Raw genomic sequence first — 22,985 nt, forward strand, 5'->3', positions numbered from 1 at the left:
CATCTATTACCCTGTAACCATTTTCACATGCCTATAAATCCCCTTTGCGTAGGTGTTTTGCTGGAGTGAATTATTCCTTTAGCTTTTTGTTGTTCTTAGTTTTGACTAGCCTATCCAAACTGCAAACCATCACTATTCAAAGTATATCTGAATTTTCTACCAATAGGAGAAGACAGAACAAATTACCTGTTTCTTACTGCAGTGGTCAATTAAAGTTTATTTGATGAGGCAGAAGGTTATAGGCAGTCTTTAGGAAACAATAATGCTTAGTAAACTTGAAAAACTCTTTCCAGACAAACTGTTTATTCATTGATTGAATCAACACTAAATTTGATGTGCCATTACCATAGAATATTATCATTAATGTATTTTTTTGCTTATCATTATCATTATTGTTTTGCTTAAAGAAATGAAAAGCCAACAGGATTTTTTAAAAGCAAAATATTTATTTTAAAACAATACTCCAAAAGATTTCATTTTTGAAAGTTTGAAATGAAATGTGCGATTGCTTTCTATATTTTTAGCCATATATGCTATCATGATTTTTATATCTTGCTGAGAAAAATGAAATTCTGTCAAGTCAAGACGTTGCTTCCTCCTTTGGTAAAAAAAAAAACAGTAAGTCTTCACACAGATGTTGTAGTGAGGACTCAGAGCACTTTTTACACAATAATTCATCAATGAACATGTCTTTCAGAGAGATCCAAGTGTAAGCAAACCCAAAATATGGTAAAACTGGAAAAAGAGAAATCAACAGTCTAGCTAACGAAATAAGAGGAGAAGATGTATTACGTCTTTTTGCTTACCTGGGTTGCTGGCTTAGAAAAGAGACGAAGCCCTACAGAACGATTAATTTGTTCATTCCTTCGCTGTACTGGGTATAGAAAAGCACCATTTATTCTCGTCTGTAAGCAAAAGCGCAAACAATCAATAGATCAGAGGCATACCAACAGCCATTAAAATGTACATATGTGAGAGACTAATTCAACATTGTCAAGGAAAAAAACAAACACAAAACTCTTCCTTATATGTCTTGTAACCTGTGTGTATTGAAGCTAACAAAAAATCTTCCTCATTAATTCATTGTAAGACTGTTAGATGCAAAGTCAGTCAACTTTGCAGACTGGTGTTACTTTGGCATGGTTTGCTGCAGTCTTTTATATTAAAGTTTGGAGGTTTGTTTGATTTGGTTATCCATTAATGAAGGCAGACGTAGTCTAGTGACAGAAATAGTCAATAAAACTGCCTCTCCACCAGTACACCAAGAGAGATATGTTCCAGAAAATTGTGGAGAAACAGTAATTTGTATAAATTTATATAAATATAGCTGCCCATCAGGAGCTGAGAGGAATAAAAATACCTCTGTATTAGTCCTTAATGCCTCAACGTATACTGCAAGTCTCCTTGTGCTGCCAGATAGAGCTGCACAACCTTTCTGCTCTCTCTTCCAGTCTGAAGGCAAGAGGGAATCTGATAAGGTGGCACATGTCTATAAGTTATTATTTCTTTCTCTAGGAAACAGAGTCCAGGCCAGGGAAAAATACCTGTCTGCTGCTGCACCCTCTCTGCAAATGTGGGCACCCAGAGAGAATAAAATTCAAAATATATTTGAGGCTATATACAGCTCTTTGGCTTCTGCCCTCTGTGGTGAGCTCTGGGAAAACAGTGACCCTTGGCAAATGCAGTCAGCAGACAAGAGCTGCCGAGAGCCTCTTCCCTGCAACACAGGCACTATCCTGAGACTGAGGGCATAGGGCAGGAATTAAAATGGAAAATGAGAGAGCATACCCATTCAGTGATGAGAAGCACAAACAAAGAAAGCACATTGCCCTAAAAAAAATAATCAGTGTCTAGAATAAGACCCCAAACCTCTCAAATACTCAGTGCGCATCCTACCCAGGGAACAATGCTGCATTGAATCCCGCTGCACTCCAGCAGACTGTCAGAAACATGTTAAGATGTCAAAGTTTTCAAAACAAGTTTCCCGGTTTGCTGGGACCCACGGTTATAAATATCCTTGAAAAGAAAAACTCAGAGCTTCCTCCATAGCTTCATTTTCCAGTTGCCTTTGCAGTTTGTTGGTTTTGTTGTTTTTTTTTTAAATTCTGGGTTTGGCCAAGGAAGTGTTGTTACACAACTTGAAGACACAATTAGCAACCTGATGATCTGCCAGATCCTTATTACATTGTGTAAACTTGTCATAAGAAATCAAAATAGTCATCACGCTGGCGCCATGGTTGCCTCTGAGCGTGATATGTAAACTTAAGTGAAAAATATTGGCATCTATGTTCCAGTGAGCTTCTGAACCCTAGCACTCCCAGCTCACCAAGGGCAGCCCTCTAGCCACAGTGGGACCCCAAACAGGAGATGCCTGGCTTCTCCCAGGCTTGTAGAAGCTAATCACAGCTGTGAGCTGCAGGACAGTGTTCATAGCACTATAATGCAGATGGCTAAAAGATTCTAGCAGAAGAACTACTTCTATACTGTTTCTTAACAGGAATACAAGGAATTACTAAAAAGGTTTATGAATTTTAAATTTATTATAAGGAAAAGGTGCTTCATGTAGTCTATGAAAGTCTCTGTCATTTGCAATCAGAGAACAAGCTAGCAGAGAAGCACCACAGTTAGCATCGTCAGAGAAATGCTAAGTGTAGAGTGGCATTGGTGGACTATGCACCAAAGTCAGGGCATGAGGACAGCATGAGTACATCCATATTGAATCCTTAGTTGGGGGTTCATCTGAACTTAACTCAGTTGCCTGAAGATGGCGGTTGTCAGCTCATCTGCAAGCATGTGAGCTGATCAAAAGCATGAAGGGTCTGGATCAGGATAATAAAGCCAGCACTCTTCAAATCAAAGTGACTAAAGAAAGCTTTTCCCAAGCGTGGCATCACACCTTGTGACACTGCTTTCCATATATATACCTCAGTTCCTTGCATGCTTTGTCTGTAAGAGATCATCAGAGAAATCTCACTCTCTTCTGCCCTGGCTGAAAACCAGCACTTCCATGTGTGCATCTTTCTTTATACCTTTCCTCACGACCGTTTAGAAGTATAAGAAATCAAATCAGTCCACTTAGACATACAAGCACTTAGAAATTTAGTCAGTAATGTGTCAATGATGTCTCATGCAAAGGGTTCCTGTGAGAACTGATTTTCACGGTGAAAAACATCATCCCCAAAAGATGCTCTTCCTATAGGCTGTGGTCCTGCAGGCATTCATGCCCGTATGATGGGGTGCCCTATCAAGTCTCTGGGCACAAGCTCTCGTGCAGTATTCCGCAAAGACCAAAGCATTGTCACTGAAATCAAATTGAGAGCAACCCAGAGAGGTCAGTGTCGAAGTGCATTTCATTTTACAACATTCAGACTTTGGGAGTGTCTGTGCACATATTTGTGTCCTCAATTTCATTATTTCTAGAACAAACATTTCTCTAGCAAAACAAACATAACATCCCTTCATCTCTGTTGCAATGTGTTTATAAAAGATCATTTTTCAAAGAATGGAGCAATGTTATCTCAAAGGGAGGGGAGAAATTCAGTAAGTGTAGTAGCATTCTGCCTGAGATCGTAGCATTTCTAGCTGGGTTTCACAAGGTCACGCCTTGTCTATTTCATCTTATATCTAATTCCTCCTACTCAGAAAAACCATATTATCCTCCTAAGTCAACCTCTAACCCCCCCCTGAGAGCAGCCTCTGCTTTCATTCCAAAGCTCTGTTCAAGGGAGAAACTCTAGAACTGTAAAGAGAAAAGAACAGAAGGAAGGGGGCAAACACCACAACATTTTCTGGGAGATAAGCAAAACAGAAGTCAAACAGCTCTTCAATTAAGTGATATCCCCCGGTGCTTTCCAGATCTCCAAGCTGCAGAGGCAGGAAAATTTGTTCATCCTATCCCATGAAATTCATGACTGCTTATTGTTACAACCTGTCTCTAGTTCTTTGGATGATGAAGAGCTAGAATTTACTGAACTGCACCACTCATCTCATGTTGATCTTGCAGACATGGCTTCAGCTCTCTGCTTTTTGACAACATCTGGAGCTTTAAGAGCATAAACTAATATTCACTAGACACTTTCTTTTCCCCTCAAAATCTTCCTGAAAACAAAGTACAGGAGGAATCTCTGCTATCTACGTGGCAGAATGATATAAGGATGGACTAGGAGGAAAATATATTTTGCACATAATTCAGTAATTCAATGATGTATCTTTCTTCCTATTTACAATTCTACCGCCATGTATACCCTCCATGAGAAGAGATATTGAAACAAGAAAAAGAAGGCACCTTTAAGCATGAAAGGCCATCTGAATGACTTCGATACTGAGCTGTTCTGACGTATTCTGTGGCAATCAGAAAAGCCAACCGTAAAATATCTTATTTACTCTGTCCATCACCATGCTGTCTGATTATGGGGATGGCACTGCCCCTGGCATGGCACAGCAGTGGCAGGCATCTTTGCTGCAGCCAGGTGCTCATTGCCTAGACTTGGCTTCACTGGGAAGTCCACACTTCTGCCTCCTCCTTGGCTGCCACCATGGATCTGTAGGATCAAAGAGCAGAGGCAGAGGCTTTGAGAATAGGGCCTGTAGCATCACAGAGAGTGCTGTGAAACAGCTGCACCTGTGGAGAAAAACAATTTCTGCCCAAGGACAGTGTTAGCAGGTTAAGACTTGGTACTGCAGGGTTTGAGATCATTTAGTTGCAGCTGCCCTCTCTATCTGCTTTGTTGAATGAACAGTCAGGCATTCCGTCTTCTATGCAGAATTTGCTGGTTCTCAACTTCAATTAACAAACTGGAAGTATTTGCTGCATCAGTAGCAGGCCAGCACCCAGGACTTCATCATGGTGGGGCTCAACACCAAGGCCACTCCAGAACAGTAGCAAATAAATCCAGCCTCTGCTTCTGGAAACATGTCAGGTGTCTTTGCTCCAGATCAGGCACAGTTCGGGGTGTTTAGCTCAGAAAAGCACATTCACTGCTTGCACTACCAGGATGACCCAGCATGAGCCTGCTTTGCTGAGCCTCAGCCCTGTTCTTTGCATGACATGGTAACAGGTGGGCTGGAGCCAAGAAAGGAAAGCCCAGCTCAGCACCTTCCTTCTTTTGCATACTTTCAGGCTACTGTTTTGTCATTTCTTCATCCCATAGATCACTTGGAAATTAAATAAAGACTTTTCACCTTTAGAGGTCACATTGGCTTTCATCCCCATTAACACCCAGCTCTGATAGGCTGAAGCACAACCACAGATTACCCAAGCATAATTACAGCACAGATACATTCCCCCAAAGCAGCAAAAGCATCCCTTCTGCTGGGGACTGAAATGCTGTAAAGTGAGCTTTATCTACCACACAGTGGAAAAAAACAAAATTCTGGGAAACTAAATCCCAGTTTCCATGCTTGTGGGACACCTTACCAGCAGAAAGAACAGGGAATAGAGCAGAAATGTTACAAACAGGCATTCACTCAATATTCAGCTACCTCACCTCCATGTGCAAGGTGGATGGAAAGTCAGCCACACTTTGCACAGCATCCTGACTGCAAAACAGCCACAAAGGAAGGAGGAAGCAGCATCTGAATGAAGAGTCTGAGCTGGTCTGTCTCAGAAGGGTCACACATCCTCCATTGCATGAGTTACAACACAAAGCACCAGGATCCCATCTACCCCACAGCAAGTCAACACTGGAAGGTTCATGGGGAAGTAAAAGAGGTCAGAAAGCACCTGGCACTAGCTGGTGATTTGAGTACACAGATGGAAGAAGGATGCATGGGCTGGACTGCCTGATGCACACCTTATATTAGCCCAATGGTATATGGTGGTATTGTAGATGGTACATGAACACCACCTTACCTTATAGCATTTTTCAGAATAAAAAAACCTATAATTAAGTAGCTACTATTCAATCTGCTTTTATGTTGAAGAATTTGTACCTAAAGCATGCCAACTATATGAAAAAAGTCATTAATTTAATTATTTTATTTCCTGCCAAACACAAGTACTTGTGAGATGGCATCATTAGTGACCAGTAAAACATACCGTGATCATTATTTTTAAGAGAGACTGGTGGAAAAGTTTGTCAAAACTTTAACAGAAATTGCCTTTTTAACATTTTTCATAGAAAATACCTACTTCCCCCCTTTTTTAAGTGTGAAAACTTGCATCTGTGATGAATAATATTTTTAAAAGAGGAGGGGTTTTTTCCCTTTTTTTTTCTCTCTCCAAGAAAAAGTAGAAATTTTCACTTGAAAAATGCTTGAAATTAATTTGAATTCATTAATATGAACATGTTTTCCCACTGTCTTGCATTTTTCCCCCACAGTTCTCTCTGCTAAATAGATCTAATCTCTGATGTGCCCACAAAAACCTGAATCACACATGTACACAGCCCCCTTCCTACAACTCTGTGAGTGCTTAAATTAAGGTGATTAAGCTTGACAAGTAGAAATCACAGAGTAGGATTTCCTCTGTACCATTATGTCTCTGTTTTTCATGCATCAAAATAAGACTTAAATCTGCAAAAATGCTCTAAAAAAATTATCTCTTAAAAAATGTACCAGCTGATGTCTCTTCATGCTTTGAAGGGATCAGAAATCAGCTGGAACTGCCAAGACTGAAACCCTTAAGCCTTTTATGATGCTAAAAATGTGCCCTTTCCCCATAATGGTTGTTAATAGTCAATTGCCAGTGCAGGGGCTCTCTGCTCATGAGTGAGGCAGTTTGCAATGCTGCTTTTCCCTTCTGCAGTCAGAAACCTGTACACATTTCCTGAGGCCTTTCCATGGGGAGAACAGCATTTTCTGTTCATAGTATCCCTATTCTATATGCAGAGTAGGCACCCTTGATCATGTAGGCTCAAGCAACATCTTGGGGGAGCCATTTTCCACTATCCCTGCACAGACTGCCTGGAGAATATACCTTATAATTTAATTTTTAATTATATTAATTTATATTGAAGGTATAATTCATAATACATATTTATACAATTTCTGATTTCTATAAGCACACAATTTGCTGAATGTTGTGGTTTAAGCTGAGACAGTAACTCAGAACCACAAAGCTGCTCACTTACTCTCTCCCTTCTTCCCCCCTCTATAAAGGACAAGCTACAAAGCATGATTGTGTGCCCTTCTTCACTTAACAGGATCTGTAAAGAGCAAGTTTCTCCCAAGCAGTCCAAAGGAGATATGTGACTTCCTTCACAGAAGTGAGTGGGTTTTGCTTCAACAAGACTTTTAAAGATTGCACAGATTATCATAGGACCCCCCAGCTCAAGGACGGATGAATGTAGGAAAGTGATAGCAGGATTTTGGCTCCACACTTTCATTCTGTTTCATCAACCTGCTGGCATCTCCACTTGGTCCTATACCAGTTGTCTATCACACAGCAGTGAGAGACCATGGTCTCCCCATTTTCAGTCATCTCCAAAATTACTCCCAGTCACTCTTTAGGCCCCTGAGCAAACTGACTCACTCCTGGTACCCATAGGACTGGAACACTGGAGTGAGAGATGGATGTTGATACCTGAGACAGCAAATAGGGTTGGAGATTCAGGATTCCTGAAACATCACCCAGCAAGTCATGCTGGAAGCTGCATCTATTTAGCTCTTTTATAAGAAGTGATTGTACTTCTAGAAAGTGAGCAAACAGGAGGGACAACTGAGCTGTGAGGCTCTTGTATCCCTTAGTTGAGCATGTATTCTAGTCCAAAGAAAGGAGAAAATACTTGTCATTTCACATAACAAATAACTCTGCAGCTGTATCTGTGCTTGATGCAGATGGTGATACCATGAGTACCTGTTAGCATACTCAGAGTTCAGGAGACAACAGATTAAGCCACAGCTGATTTACCTGACTTATACTGAGGCAACTGCTCCCTATCTGCAGCAAGGGAGCTGGGATGCACATTGCCTGCCTATGGGCTTTGGAAACTTCGAGGGAACCAGCTCTCAATAGCTGACCCAACTCATGGGAATTACTTGGAGAAAAGGCAGAGCCATCTTCTTTACTGGGCTTTCTTGCATCAGGAAGTAAGGTATAGTAATGTGCGTACATAGGACAAACACTAGAAAATAAAATTTTTGTTTACAGGTTCCATAGATAGATTTCAGTTTGCTTCCAGCCAGTTTACTGGTAGGTCTCAACTTCCTGAAAGAGATAACATGGTACTGAAGGTAGGATGATAACATCCTGACAGATTGAAAAAGGGATAGGAAAAGATTCAAAAGGAGAAATGTGAAGCCATAAGGATTCCTGATAAGCAATGGTATTTACTACCTAAAAGTTTGATAAACATCAAAGAAGCATCTGGTAATCACTTCGTTTGATTAAATCAGAACCTGAAAGTCACCCCACAGGGAAAAGGTGAAAGGAACTGAGTGCATTCCTAATCACTGTCCTGTCCTTCCTCTGCTTCTGCAAAAACAGATGATCTTCTGGATCCTTCTGAATTCCTGGGAAAATTCTTCTTTCTCTGAACAATCACAGTCAGCATGGTCCTTTACTGGACTGGGATTGGTGGCAGGATCCATGCGGCAGAAGGACCCCATTGTCTCTGTGTATGTGGGGCTGTGGTACTCCCTTTCCTGTAATACAGTCCTAGCAACCTTCACATAAGTGAACCTGAGCCAGCACTATTGTGCTGGGCTTGAGTAATTGAGAGCAATGTGATTTAAAAGGTATATTCACAATTTATATGCTTATATATATTATATACATGTACTTAAAAGATACCAGATCTAGGTATATAGATGGCACTATCCTCTCCTTTTGCTCTTTCACTTGCCTCTGTAGACATAAATCCCAAAGTATGCTCGTGAAGCCCAAAAGCTTTAGGGAGATTGTGCTGGAGGAGATTGACACAGTGAGGATTACTAGTGCAAACACAGTCTGCAAGGCTGTGTTCATAAGCTCAGGCTCAGAGTAATTCCATGGCTGGCAGCAGATGAGTGCAGAAAAGACTTTTTTTTGGCATAACTGCTGTTGCTCAGAGACAACATGGCTATGCATGGCTCTTGCTGCACCAGGGAGCTGTGGCACTTGGCTGTGTACAGCCATTCTGCAGTCAAGAGTAGACTCACAGCTGGATGTTTTCCTCTTCTCTCAGATGTTTCTCAGGCTGGCAAAGTCCAGCCCAAGAGAGGGCATGGGTTGATGCTGGTTTGGCATTCATTAAAGTCCTTTTTGCCAGTGATTTGACCACAGCCTGCATTTTTATGGGAAGAAACCCATGAAGTCCATCAGAGGAGCAACCACCCAACTGGTAGCTGCAAGACTTTCTGCTGGTAATAGACCCATGGGATGGGTATGAAAGCAGAATTATTCTTCATGCTTCTGTGTATGTGTCTTACTTACTGCATTGATGCCTGATACAGAATGAGAAAAGAAACAAGGGTGGCGTATCTCATCTTATTTAGGAGGGTTTATGCAGCATGTTAATGCTAAGAGCAGAAATAAACAAAGCCTAAGAAGGAAAAAGGATTTTCTTCTGGGTACATTTTTCACATCATAAAGGCCCTGTGCTACATGAAAGAGCAGTCCTGCAAGCATTGATATGCGTGAATGACTTTATACTCCTGACCAGGCTTCCTGAGGGGCTTAAATTCAAAGCAATTAAGGTATGAAACTGCACATCCATTAGCAAAATTCCCGCAGCTTTACAGCAGGCAAACTTCACCACTAGGGAGCACCCACAGCCAAAACTTTTTAGAGCTTTTCAGTGTTGAAATCAAACTACAAATATAAAATAAGAAAATGGATTTAAAACTGACACAATAAATGCTTTAGATTTCGACTTTTTCAAAACTGCCTACTGAGAAACTAGATGAATCATAAGTATATAGGGAAAGAGATTTGAATTTATTTGCTCACTAGGCATGGTCTGTGAATTGATACCAGTTAAGAGCTCTGCTGATTCATCTATGCAACTCGTGGATATTTCTTCCCAAGTTTCTGTATAATTAGTAACTTTATCACAGCAAACAACCCCAAATACGAGGCTCTGAAGGAGTCTTTCTTCACCAGATATGAATTTTCTAGGTCAAACATGAAGTACATTACAGAGCCAAGAGAACAAATAGCTTGTTTTTGGTTTTGTTTTTTTTTTCTGTGGCAAGTCAGGATCAGAGGTTTCTGACAGTGTTTGGTAGTGACTCAGGGGCAGATGGAGCAAATTCAGAGCTCATTTCAAATCCCAGGCTACACAGCAGAACAGACTGATAAGAGATCATTGCAAACAGCTCACCTTGTGTATCTTCAGTTCCTCTGACCAGAAGCACTACTATATGTCCTCCTTATCCTCTCTGAGTTGGACACAAAACACCTGCATGTCTGTGCAGACTGTTGGGACATTAAGGGTAGTGTCAGGCTGTGCTGTGAAACTCTCTGTCCGTTCTGGCTTTAGCCATAAACCCCATCAGCTAGGTTCCATGGGGACACTCAGGAGCCTCAGGACACTGAAACAAAGGTAAGGCTCAGGTCAACACAACCATGACTGTTAAATGGCTTTGTGAATAGAGACCAACTGTACCAGAAATGAAAGATTTCACATCTTCTGCTTCTGAGACTAGAAGTTTGGAGTTGCCTAGATTATTCAGTATCTCAGGAGCACCCAAGCTGCAGCTCTTCCTAGTCTTCACTTTCCCCAACAATGAGGATGTGCATTCATGATAGTGCCATCCATTTGCAAAGCATCTCTTACATACCTCACAAGGAAACTGAATGGAGAGCAGTAGGTACATACCTGAGTTATGCTTGATATGTTCAGCAAAGCTGAACAGGAGAAACCATACTGAGGGTGAAAGACTTGAGGGTTGCTGGTCATTGTATGGGCTGTACAATGGAGTAGGGAAATAATCTCCTATGAAGATAGAAGCTGCTTCCCCTGCAGTATCAGAGAGATATCTTATGTATCATATCTTAAAGACCTGGCTCTTGACCTCCCTCATAGACATACTACCCATCTAAAGGCTGAGTCTCCAAAATTCCCTGCAAGCCACACACTTAGGGGAACAGTGAAGGTTTGGTAGGCAGCAGGGGTGTGTGAAAATTGTTCCAAGCTGTAAGGGGTCCCAAATCCTCTCCTGCAACTCTGCCATGCTTTGACCAGTGATATTTCTGAGCAGACCTAAAAATCAAACCATGGCTCTTGTCAGCTGAGATGCAAATGCTTAACATCAGGGCTCATGAAAATTGATGTATGGAAAGCTTTTTTTCTGGCTGCTGATACATACATGACCAAGCCTCTTTGCATTTTCATTGGACAGCAATGCTGACTTGAGTCAAAGATCAGCCTTAGCTTTGCACAGAGCCTATCTGTATCTGACAGAAATGACTGCCCTGCAAGAGCCAAAAACTCAGCTTCAGAAAAATGGGGAGTGAACAGCAATGAGCACATGCAGGCTAGCTTGTCTTTCTGCACATTTCACAGAATCATAGAATGGTTTCAGCTTGAAGGGACCTTAAAGCTCATCTAGTTCCACCTCCACCCCCTGCCACAGTCAGAGACACCTTCCACTAGACCAGGTTGCTCAAAGCCCTGTCCAGCCTGGCCTTGGACACTGCCACGGATGGGGCAGTCACAGCTTCTCTGGACAATCTGTGCCAGTGTCTCATCATCCACATAAGGAAGAATTCCTTCCTAATAGCTAATCTAAGTCTAAACTCTTTCAGTTTAAAGCCATTCCTCCTTATCTTATGCTTACATACCCTTGTAAAAAGTCCCTCTCCAGATTTCTTGTCAGCACCTTTAGACACACAAAGCTGCTCTGAGGTCTCCCAGGAGCTGAACAACACCAACTCTCCCAGCCTGTCTCTGTAGCAGAGAGGCTCCAGCCCTCTGATCATCTCTGTGGTCTCCTCTGGACTCACTCCAACAGCTTCACATCCCTCTTGTGTTGGGGGCCCCAGAGCTGGATGCAGTGCTGCAGGTGAGGTCTCCGAGACTGGAGTAGAGGGGGAGAATCATCTCCGTCTACCATGCTCTTTTTGATTTGGACTCATGTCCTGAAATATGCATATATGCACAAATACATCTCCTTGCAGTGAAGCTGACCATCAGCTACCTGCATCTGCTAACAGCCTACTCCTAAGGAAATGCTGGATGGATCCTACTCCATCTTTCCAAGGACACGGACTCCCGTTTCCTGCAACCACCTCCACAGGAAGCAGGAAGATGGGTCAGCTGGAGCCCTTCTCAAACTTTTGGAGAGCCTAGATCATGCCATGTCCCTGTCCCAGCAGCAGCAACAGCAGCTGACTCTGGAGGCAGAGTGTGATCAGAGACATCAATTGCAACAGGTCAGTGCTGTCTGCCTCTGGTCCAGCACTTCTGAACCTGCATTTCAGGAAAGGCTTAGGAGAACATGAGACAGCCCTGATCTACTGCTAATGAACTCAGTCACAGCTGCATGGCTGTAAAACAGTTTCAACACTGTTCAGCTCAGCTGAGATATTTTTGTTTCATGCTGGTACAAGTGGGAAATGTTGAACTTTAATGTGTGTGCAGGATTGACAGGCTCACAAGGTGATCTAAAGATATTCCACTATCTATCTGAGACAGCTTTTAAAACTGAGCTTACAGTAGTCAATCCTTCTTTATAGATTTAATGAGTTTAATGAACATCCCACCAGGCCAATACTCACTTTACAAAAATAGTCTAAGAGGACACAGAGTGAATTCAGGTAAGCTTCAGCCCCTTAAACCAGCCCAGCTGTAGGTGAAAGATGAGTTATTGTGTACCTGTTCTGCAGATAAGCAGGAGACTTGCACTTCTGCAATTATGCATATACCGTCCTGTGGAAGCAGTGGCTATTTTCATACCACAGCCCAATAAAGGAAATGTGAGAGGCATCTGTGCTTTGTTTATAGCTCCATTAGCCTTTCTTGAACTGTAAATTACTTGGCAAGGGCTGAGACAAAAGAGAAAGACAGGGCTAGATTCCAAACAAAATTTGAATTTCACAGGTATTTCAAGTCTTTCAGATTTTACTGCCTAAATTTATAGTCCCTTTGAATAGTTACTCCATAATTATAAAACTCATTATTGGAAATCAACTTGTTGAGCACATGCTTAATTTTAGATATGAGTTCTGTTATTTTATTTTTTTCATATAGTGCTTTATAATAGTTCAAATATGACAATTTTCCATGGCAGCCTCCACCCTTGTCATCTTTTTACTCTTTATCAGTCAGTGAATAGAAAAGAGAATAGGCAAATGGGTTTGAGGTCTGCCTGGCACACTTGAAATTTTCAGTGTGGGGAGTTAGGAACAATAAATTGCACTTTTCTCCCATATCCACCCCCCTGGTTTAACCACAATGAATGGCAGCACTAGGAAAACATAAATGCACAGCCTGTGAGCCTGTGAGGAAGAACAGTGCCATAACGGCATCTGGAGCATTATCTGTAGCACATTTGTGAGTAATTGCATTAATTGCTTTTGATTACACTCTGACCTGAAACAGGCTGCTTACAGGAAACATGATTCACTACAAATCATGATGGATTTAGAAAGTAACTTGAACAAGTATATGGTTAGATCTTTCTAATCAGAGATGCAGGTGGAATGACAGATGAGTGCATGTGTGTCTGTGTGCTTGTTTTATAGGTCAACCAAACAGAAGTAGAGGAGCAAGCAAGGTCCTTCTTTGCACAGGAAACCCTATAAAAAGTACTCCCAATAAATGGGCAAATCTGGAAATGGTAATTTTCTTTTTTTTTTCCCTGGGACTAAACATTATCTTCTGCCATTAGTGCCCCTACCCTTATAGAAGGGCTTTAGAGATATTCTTGCCGGATGTTAACATATTTTCCATAAGTGCAATGAGAGTTGTAACTTACAACAGCTTTCCACAAATCCTGAAAAGCATAACATCTCTGTCAGCTCTGTCACCTTTTTAGTTACAGTTCTGCAAACATGAATAAAAATTTACAGGTATGCATTTTTGTGGTGAGACAATTCTGCCCAAATGCTGGACAGAATTTACTGGTGAAATCTAAAAGTCAGTGAAAGAGTTACATTAGAAAGGCATGCTCTCAGATCTCCACCTGAACTTTGGGATGCAACTCAGCTCCTAGCCCAGCATCCTGGCAGCAGAGGAACTGTGGTTGTAGATTCATCTAATGCTGTTTTGCCTGTGCATACGTGCCTCCATGGGAGGCAGACCAGATCCTGAGATGGCTCTGCTGATGGAGCCATCTGTGTCACTCATTCTCTGTCACTTCCCGTGTCCTACAGTGGGATGGTAGCTGGTGGTGTTGCCATGTCATCTTTACATCTTTTCACCTACAATTATGGAGCTTTGCTCTTCTCTGTCACTCAGAATGTTTTATCAGTGATCCATCTATGGTAAGGTGAAACACAGGGGACTGATGATGCTGAAACTCCTTGGCATGCTAATAGTCAAGTTTTCAGCTGTGTGTCTCTAATGCTCACCCCTTATGCTGACATTCATGTGTCTGAAAGACAGTTGCATGCCAAACTTGTGGCATGTGCATTTACTGCCATGTGACCTGCATGTGGAGTGCAGCTGGCTGTGAAAAGTTTGTGAACTTTCCTCTGTACCCAAGGATAACTGCATGCATGAATCCTTGAACATCTGCATGAAGATGTGAGAAAAATTATATGCTACTTTATATGTCTTAGCCATTCTGCAAGACACCCTCTTGCTCACTCTCCCTGCTGAGCTCCTTCAGAGTCCATGGTGAGACCCTCAGGATGACCCGACTCCCAGCTCAGCTGGATCAGGCAGCCTTAATCTCCTGAGTTGCACTATAAATCCTTGAATACCCAGGAAAATAAAGGGGAATCTCTATTATGCCTGCATGATCTACTCACACTGCTAAGTCCTCTGTAACAGACATAGATGGAAACTCAGACAGACTGGTGAAGATGGAAAAATTATTCCTTCCTTGCTGCCACGTAGTTGTAGGCTGTTCCTTCCCCTGCCCAAAGGGGCAGTAGGTCCTCAGTGAGTCATTTTTGTGTTTAAGATTTTCAGCCTTACCTGTTATAACACATGTTAAGGCACTCAAGAGATGGATCCAGTAGGTTACACTATGATTTTGTGGTCCACCTGTCACTTAGTTTTCAATTTTTTTAAATTGTCTAAAAATTTACATACTTACCTGTCAAGGAACCTGATGGCTACATGCAGTGGCCCACAAATACAGCAATCAACTGACAGCTCTACCAGGCTCCACATAATTCGTCTGACTTCTTGCTGTGCAAGTGGGAGGTGAAGAAAAGATCTTCAAATTCCATAAACCACTATTTAGAAGTAACTGAGACCTTGACTTTCCAGTAGGTATTAATAACAATAAAATTGCTCTGGAAATCAGTAGCCGACTCCCTCAACTGTCCTCGAAGATCCCAGCCTTAAGGTCTTGCTCCTTGAACCCATTGAAGTAATCAGATTAATGAAATTCAAGATAGGCAGCAGAGGGAAGAATTGTCCAGATAACCAAGCACAAGGTTAGGAACTAGAAATTACAACACCCAGACCCATGCCTTCTTTTCTACGGATTATACTGAGTCACTTATTTTTCCTGCCCTTTTCCTCATCAAGTTTTAGATTCGGGTTAAATTCACCTGCTTAAAAAAAAAATCTGTTTACCCCTAAATCCACTACCTGATCTTCAAGTTGTTAATTTTCTTGGATAAAGACATCACTGACAAGAAGTTCTGCTTCTCATCACGTGCTGCAGCACAGCTGAGCACAGCCTGGACTCCTGTCTCTGGTCCTTGCCGTCTGCATGAACTTATACTTGGGACAGAAGACAGTGCTGTGCAGAAGGGGGAACATACCAGAAGGGTTTTTGTTCTGCGCTTGTCAGCCCTGAGGATGCAGGATGCAAGAAGCCTGTTGATGGAGGAAACTGGTGAGCATGCAAGCCCATGCTTCCCTCCAAGATTTAACTCCACAGGAAGTAGGTCTCATGACAAACTCAACACACTAAGGGCTCTGAAGCATCAGCACTACTAATGGCAGGCATTTTGAGGCTTGCTTTCCCACCCACACTTTTTCCATTAAATCTTATTATTCCCAGCATTTGGGCATGGAAAACCCTGAATTCCAGCTTCTATATAAGCTCCGGATACATAAACACCCGAACTGTGAACTCATGTTTCTTGTACAGTTTATAGTGCAGTAATAACCTTGTTCCATTCTTTCCATCTGTCCATCCATCCATCCATTCACCCACTCAATCACCATGTCTTCACAGAGGCTTAGGAGCATTCTAGGCTGCCCTGGTTATGGTTTCTCCTCCACAGGCTGCTCCAGACTATCATTGCATACCTCCCTGCTGAGACACCACAAGCTGGTTGGTTGTGAAACATAGTCACCAGGTAGGCCTTCTAGTAACTATGAAAAGGATATTCCAATATCACTTTTTTTTGGCTATATAGTTTCCCATCTTGATGTTCAAAGTCAGTCTGCAACCTGCAACCATGAGCACCATTAGCATATTACAGTCACCAGACTCATGGTACATTACATGAACACTCACTTAACACCAACTTTGCCCTGTAAAGATACTCATAACGAAAGGCTTTTCAGCACTGCTAGTGATGGTGGGCCTTGTGAAGAAAGCTGACCACACCACTGCAGTAATTTAGCCCAAGCGAACCTGTAAAAACAAATTAAGTAACATGTATCAGAAATTTGCCTTCTTTTTTAATGCTGTCCACCCCAGCCAAGGTTATGCAAAATATCTTTCATTTCATTAAAGGCAATTTAAGTCATTAATGTCCAGCTGATACTTTAGTGCTAATTCTGCTCTGCAGAGGTAAAAAAATAGCCAGTTACCTGAATTTTTTAAGCTACACAGAAACAGCATGGTGCAATAACAGTGCTACAGCCATAATTAGCTCCATCTGTGAGTACAAATAGGCTATTCCTTCAGACCAAAATTAGAAAAGGTCAAACTCAAAAGCAAGGTTGTAAATAGAGCATTGAGAAGAACAATAAAGGAGTCTTCATTTTGAAATTATTTTGATATTTTCTGGTCATAGTTGTTGAAGCTTTCTTTAATAAAAAAATAAGATCAAGTCAGGTGAGAAGCTTCTCTTAAGTGAAATGTCAGAGAGACTCAATGGGTATCAGGAGAGTATGCAGAAGAGGGATTAGTACAGTGACTAGAACTGGAAGTTTGGACAAGGAGATAATAGCAAAAAGGACCATATTCTGTATGACCAAACCCATGAAGGAATTTTAATTGTATTTTGAACAAGATACCTAATTAAAAAAAAAGAAAAGAAATTTGGTGATTTTGGTGATTCCATATTAACTCAGTTTCATTTTTCTTATGAATGAGTGAGGTATGATTCAGTTTCATTCACATGAATTTGACTATTGTCTTGATGATCATAAAGGTCTTGTAGAAGAATTAGAACAGTTGAGGGAAAGAAGGATCCATTGCCTAAAGAAAATAGTAATTGCCAGGAGTGTGAGCTAATTAGACACAATTCAGCTGATATCAGCTCTGCATAGAGACTTCCCATTTCTAGGATCCTCACAATCTCACTAAAATGAAAGATCATACAATCCAAAGGCAGTTTTTGGGTTACTAAATTAAATAAAGCACAATAGTATTCAAGCTATACACAGCAGATTTGTAGAACACATTCAGCTACAGGTCAAGTGAGAGAACAGTGCTGTACCTCAGGAAGCTTGTGCTGAATGCTCTCCCAAGAGAAATCACAACTTATTTAATACCAATATTGCCTCGTGTTTATGTGTATGCATGTGTGTTTATTATAGCCAGGCTTACTGTTTTCTGCCTAACACAAGACAAGAATCCTGAAGAGGTACTACTGAAATATTGATTTAATTTTTTAAATATCACTTGAAGCCTAATTGCACTATTCACTCAAGAATTTACGAACATGAGCAAAAACTGATCTTTTTCGATTCCTCAGGAAAAACTGTGCAAACTGGATCTATATTAATTAAGTCACAACAGGACCTTGTTATCTGCATTAAGGTGAGTGATTTGCAGTTGCACTATCCCCCCTTGTAAGGGGAAGCAAAACCTTCGATTTAATGCCTTAATATTCAGCTCCAAGACTGTATGGATCACCTTTGCAATAAGAATTACTGTGTTTTATAATTCATGGCAAAAAAACTTTTAGACAAAAACACAGCTGAATCAATCATCAGAGACTCAGAAATTAAGTCATGCAATCCTTAATGATGTTTGATACGGGAAGCAATACACTGAGCACTAGCAGAGCAATAGTTATAGACTTTAGGACAAAACAAGCCCATCTCACATTACATGTGTTTGTCTTCTTAATGTGGGTTTTTATAGGTTGCTAAGTCACCATAAAGCACTCTTCTTGATTTAAGTCTGGAATTGTTCAAAGTACCACATAAACATATTTGAATGTTTGGCTAGCGGCTAAGGTAAATTGTCCCCACAGCCTTACAGCTGCCCATGTTGCACATTCGTTATTTGTTTTCCAGCAGCCACTTTTCACCTGATTTGGTCCTTGAGCAACACTGTGAAAGGAATTATGACAGACTGATGCAACCCAGATCCATTAAGGCCTACAAAACTTCAGTTTATTTAGGCATCCCAAGAACATTTTTGGTCAATGAGGGGATTGGGGAAGTGGATATTTTCTTGTCTCCTTCCCTGCCAAAAAATGTCCAAAATCATCAGGTTCAAACCAGAAAGACCTGTGGAGGTGCCTTTGGATAGCTTAGTTCACAACTAGCCATTGCAAAATTCCTGTAAAACCCAATACCAGTGCAACATTCTTTTCATGGGACCTGGAGGTCAGATCAGGTGGCAGTATTTTGAACTCTTGATGATTGCCAGGGGACTGAATTCAGTGTGATTAAACATAAATAAGTCTTAAACAGAGGGGAAAGCCAGGCAATAAGCTAGCACATATGCTGCTTTAGTAACTGCAATGGGACCAAATGGATATATAGTAACCAAGACCAGGGTTCTTGAAGGCTGAGATTTCTCCAAGTCCTAGGTCTGGTCTTAAGAAGGTGTTCATTTCAGAATCAGATGTCTCTCCTGAATTTCCTGAAAATTCTTCTCTCATCTATATACAGATAAACTGAGGATTGCCTTCAAAGCAACAGGATTAGCGTAGCTTGCAGACAGTATTTTAAAGTATTCTACCATCTGGATGCACAGATGCAACATAGAGGCACCTGGACATGTTATGGAGAGATGCCTGTACCCTGAAATGCCTAGGAACTATCAGGGGGTGTTACTCATACAGGAAAGCCATCTGCAGCTCTGAAGGAAAACTTTGAGATACAGCAAAGAAATAGAAGAACCATCTCCATATATAATAAAAATGTAATTAAAGGGATCTCAGATAACACATCTTAGATACAGCAGTCAGAGAAGGAAAATGCTGTTGTTTAAGAACAGGTTAAAAGTGTAGAAACCGTTAGACATATTATAGTTTAAAAAGGAATTCTTTGCAACATGATACAACAAAGGTTGCCTTCCCCAGTGGATGGAGAAACTGTTTCAGCACTCTCATGGGCAGCTGGGCACATGCTGGACCCCAAGCTTGCCACTACTGCCATCCCTGGCTACCTGCAAAATCCACAGACACTCCTGTTTGCATGGCTTCATGCTTTTGACAAGTGAAGTGCTAGCAAATTAGAGCACGAATATTTTACCCTCACTTTGTAGAGGTACAAATGTCAAGAAAGCTCCAAGGGAGTGGAGCAAACAGAGAGACACCTTCCACTAGACCAGGTTACTCAAAGTCCTGTCCAGGCTGGCCTTGATCACTGCCAGGGATGGGACAGCCACAGCTTCTCTGGGCAACCTGTGCCAGTGCCTTACAACTCTCATTGTAAAGAAGTTTTTCCTAATCTGTAATCTAAATCTCTCCTCTTTAAAGCCATTCCCCTTTGTCCTACACCTACTTTGTCCTACACCGGTTTTCCTGTAGGCCACCTTTAGGTAGTGGAAGCTGCTCTAAGGTCCCAGAGCTGAAAACAGTACTGAATATGGCATCTCACTAAAGTGGAGTAGAGGAGCAGGATTACCTCCCTCACCTGTTGGCCACTTTTCTTTTGATGCAGCCCAGCATCTCTAATGCTACAATATTTACCACTTTCTTTGAAGTAAGAGAAAACATGTCCAGACTTGTAAATAAATCCCATTTCTATTTATTAACAAACTATTTCTGAGCATGTATTGTGTCCCTCAAGACACACAAGACCTGAAGTTACCACTGATACTTCATTCCCATGAAAGTTCCACTAAACCACTCCCTTTGACTCACCTGATCCATTCAACGCACTGCAATAGAAGCTGTGGGATGCTGGCAATAAACACCACTGGTATCAGGTTTTTTGTCCTGGTTTTGGCCACAGTGCCTAAGAAAGAGTTAAAAAAAGAGCTCCTTGCATCAGTAGCAGGCCAAGCTTTTGGTCTGATATGAAAAGAGAAACATTACACTCCAATTATCTATCACTCTGCACAATGCTGCAGGACTGAAAGTTATTACAAAATTGTCAGTGTAATTTTCCAGGCTGTTTATTTAATTCTTTGAGAAGGTCAAGAGCTTCTTTCTGAAAGACTGGGAAAAAAAAGTATCAGGAGGGTTACTGAATAATTTACTAACATATGCAAGTTCTCACAAGAGTGATTGAGTCCTTTAAATTAAACTCCTTTTTTACTCTAAAAGTTTCAGTTATTTGATCCAAAATCTAATCTTAGCTGCACAAATAGAACACCAGGGGAAATGCTTCTCAGAGCTCTACTGTGTTAAACATTATGATTACAGGCAAATTAGCACACTCTACACTTGTTAACTGTAGCCTTTGCACAACTGGTACTTTCAATGTACAGAAAAAGCAGCCCTGAAAGTTGAAAAGCAGCTTAATGTAAATTGTTGATTTAAATTTCTCTTTGTCAACTCCTTTAGAAAGCTCTAATTTAGAACTCAGGCTTTATTAAAGCGAAAGGAGGGGGAAGATGACAAACATTTGAGAGCAGCAGCAGCTTTGTTTACTCCCTTCACCAGAAAAAAGCCTCCTCTTACGCAGCTCCAGGAAGGGTGGGGTTGCATTTGCTTTCATATGCTCCTATTTCTGGTTTTAAATCACCAATTTGTCATCATCAGGCTAAATTGCAGCCAAATTTTATAAACCCAGAACCATTTAGTTGAACCCTTAGAAAGCTGAGATACTTACTACCTGATGTGCTTTGCTCTGGACAGTGGTGCAGTAGCCTAGGGCACCAAGTCTTAACAATTTATTGCCAACAAAACCCAAAGTCTAAATTTTCTGTACCTTAAGTACTCCATAACATGTGACTGGATGGTCCATACTTCCTCATCTTCAAGGAACCTTCGTCCTCAGTAAACCAAACAAGTGTACTTACAGCACTAGCTGGCAATGAATGATGTTACAGCTCCCATCAATTTTCACTAGCCGTAAGATACATGAGGTTTTCCTCACTGCATTTCAAAAAGGGGGCAGCTAATTGTCTATACCATTCCCCCAATTTCAGATTTAATTTTGCTACATACTGAAATGTCACTGTTCAGACTATGTAGCCTGTGCTTATGGTTGTGCTGTCAGATGTTGCAAAGCAACTTTTTGAAAGAGGTTTCCCCTCCCTTCCTTGTTACACGCAAACCAAGTATGCACATGTACAAAAAGGTTCAGCCAAGTTTGGCTTGCACATTTAACTGTTCCAGTAAGGAGAGTACAGATTACCTGATTTTCTTGCACAGTACGTTGTCTGCACAAACAGACGCACAGAGCAATAATCCTCATATTTTAAAGGAAAAAAAAAAAGACTGATCTGATTGTATTAAAGCTTTAGTATAGTAATGCAGTAATTCAAACAGATAACAAACTCATCTTTAAAAGGTCTGATCAATTGGAGCACTGATACTTTGTGAAAGTCCATGAATCATGGGTATGATTACCTATTTGTGTACCTACACAGTTAATCATCCCAAAGCATTCAATACGGAAACTTGCTTTTTGTCTGGAAAAGGCTATTGCAGTCCTTATTTCACTGAACACTGATCATGAAGACACGACAGCTTGAGATTAGACTATGTAGACAAGGCTTGCAAATTGGTTTGATACTAGGCAGTGTGACAAGCTGAAACTTCAGCTAATAAAGTAGTCCTGGCTCTCCACTCTGCTGTAAATTAAATGCACAAATCTTTGGTCCACAAAAATCCTGTTATACAAATGTGGGTTGGGTGAATAACCAGGCAGCCTTTTGAAAATCAGTACCATCCTTTTATGCCTTCATTCATCTATTTGATAAATAGATGAATATATTTGATAAAAAGATAAATTCATCTTTTTGATAAATAGATGAATGAAGGCATAGAAGGATCTTTTTCTTCAAGATGTTTTCAGCGTCTGATAATCCTGTCTAGCGAAGGGTATTAGGATGGATTAAATATGGAAATAGATTAACTTGAATTATTCTGTGACTGATAACATATCAGTGGGGTGCTCAACAGTGAGCTATGCAAGCAGAGCTTACCTTCACATCCGTGTAATATAAATTGACTTTTTTCCTATTCATCACTAGTCAGGTGCTATCCAGTTTTGATTTGTGTAAAAGGTTATGCTTTATTTACCTTCAGAAATTTTCCTGTCTGTTAGGAAACAACAGTTCCTAAGCACTCTTGGACCCCCAGCTATTCGCAGCTTGGAAACTTCCTGAGATGAATCCACTGTCTACGCATTTAGTAACCTTTAACAAAATTTTATGGACTTGCCTAGTCTCCCTTTGGGCTGATGAAAGTATTCAACACCCACACCAGCATCTTGCAGCAAGAACTTTCCCAACATAAATACATAGCAGGTGAAACCCCTCCGTTTGTTTGCTCTGAACGTGCCTCTGACAAGATCCAGCTGATGCCCATTCCACTTGTGGGACATCAGTTGCCGTCCAACCCTTTCCATGCCACCCATGGTCTCATAGCTTTCTATCCACCTCTTCCCATCAGCCTCTTCTCCAGA

This window comes from Melopsittacus undulatus, chromosome Z (assembly GCF_012275295.1).
Source record: "Melopsittacus undulatus isolate bMelUnd1 chromosome Z, bMelUnd1.mat.Z, whole genome shotgun sequence".
NCBI classification, from domain to species: domain Eukaryota; kingdom Metazoa; phylum Chordata; class Aves; order Psittaciformes; family Psittaculidae; genus Melopsittacus; species Melopsittacus undulatus.